This window comes from Curcuma longa, chromosome 19, assembly GCF_044706935.1.
Source record: "Curcuma longa cultivar G26 ecotype Majalengka, Jawa Barat chromosome 19, ITB_CL_G26_1.1, whole genome shotgun sequence".
NCBI classification, from domain to species: domain Eukaryota; kingdom Viridiplantae; phylum Streptophyta; class Magnoliopsida; order Zingiberales; family Zingiberaceae; genus Curcuma; species Curcuma longa.
In genome coordinates this window covers 5037869-5039947 of record NC_133879.1, presented here as the reverse complement: position 1 = coordinate 5039947, position 2079 = coordinate 5037869, and positions in this window count along the sequence as shown.

The window sequence follows — 2079 nt, the reverse complement described above, 5'->3', positions numbered from 1 at the left end:
AGATCGGAGAAGGTTGCATGAGGCGGACTGAGGGATCATAAGATGAGTAGCATCGAATAAGTGAGGCTGATGTTCGAGGGAAGTGGACTTCAAAGGCAAAGGTGTGAAGAATGACACAGAAATGAGTTGTGAGCTAGGGTGCATCCGAAGGACATGGGGCTTGAAGGAAGAGGGCTTCATGTCAAAGTTAAGCGGCAATAATAAGACTCCAATGAATTGAATGTTGAGTGACTTATATCCATTAGGCAAGGGCAAAGCTCAACATAAGCGAATTCGACCTTAGAAAGTATAATCTAGGTAATGGAGTCAAGTCGACTAACAGTTAAGAAACCCAATACCCAAATCGATTTGGAGTTAAAGGGCTTAACAATCGACTTATGGATTAGTCAATTGGATGTGAGAAACCAATGAATAAAATGATTCTATTTGTAGTTGAGTTGACCCTTCGTAAGTTTCTAATCGACTAATGGCTGACATGTAAAGTAGAAAAGAGTTGTTGTTGTGTGATAATGATGGAATCACATGGACCAGTTGATTAATGAAGGAGTAGGGCGACAAAATGTCTTGCAATAGAATTTTAAAGGCTATAAAAGGAGGTTAGGTGGAGGCTATAAGCAAAATAGTGTTGGTTAAACCTATTAGAATTTAGAAACCATGTATTTTCTCCTTTGCTCTTCCCTGTTGTAACCTTTGTAATCTTGAGATTTTAAGAGATTTCTTCTCCTCCAATAATTGACTGAGAAGCAGAAAGTTAGTAGTTTTATACGAGTGATTCATCAATGGATTATATGTCATAGAGTTTTTGTGTTAGTGATTGTAAGTGTGTTTTGTATGTTTGTTTTATTTATATTTTGCTAATCATTGTGATATTGCTATTTAGAGCAAGAGTAGTCTAGAAACACACTTGTAGGTGTTAGATAACTATTCACCTCCTCTAGCTCAGCCATTTGATTTCCAACAAGTAGTATCAAAATGAGCGTGCTCTTATAGGACTAACCATCAAACGGCGAATTGAAGATGGCTAAAGAGGCAAGAAGACTTCCACTATGTGCTATGGATTATGAGATCCCACCATATTATAAGGACTTCAAGTTATGAAAGGATATGTTGGAGCGTTGGTTCTCAATCAACCAAGGAAGGAGCTTTGCCATGCTTTAGGTGTACACATGGCCTATAGATGAAGAGGGCAAGAAGATCTCAATAAAAGATGGAGCATCAATTGGAATTACATACAAGGAATAAGATGATTTGGAATTCTATAATATCAGTGGTGCCTAAGTATTTTGGATGAATTGGATGGAGGATGTGAAGACTCAAGGGATTTGTAGGAGCAAATTGTGCACATTCACAATAATTCCAAGAAAGGAGGATTAGTTCAATATAAGGAGCAAAATGAAGAGGACATGGTGAAAATTGATGAATTCGAATCTCCACAAGTTAAAAAATAAGAATATACTAAAAGTTCAACACTTAAAGAGGCCAATGACGACTTGAGGTCTTCTACATCGAATGGATCAAGTGAGGAACTATCCACCTCTTCAAGGGATGAACGCCGAGTCCAAGCAAGGAGAAGAAGCACGCTTGGAATGACCTTCTAGTACCTCCACGGGAATTACGTCAAACGAGCATATAGTATGCTATAGATGCAGCCAATGGGGACCAATTGATGTCCATTGGCCAAGAAAAAGGTAAAGGAAGTAAATCCTAAACTTGATGAATTTAATTTAAATACTAACCCAAGTTGTAAGAAGAAGAGGCAAAGAAGAAAACACATTATGTGCTTTACTTGCCAAGAGAGTGTGTTACCACTCTAAATGCCTGAAGAAGAATGTGGTGAAGGAGAATAAAGGGAGAACGGAAGAATAAAGTTTGATGCTCGTGTCAAAAAAGAGTTCCAAAGGTAAAAGGAAAGGTAATCCCTAACTTGAATTTATATTCAAGAACGAATTCAATCCACTTGGTTTTTTTTTGTCAACTCTCTATTAGACTCTCCACATTTGCCAATATTTGTTGGACTTCAATCGATGTCAAATATCTAGCCAACCTTAATCCATTTGAACTTCTTCCATTATAAGTATC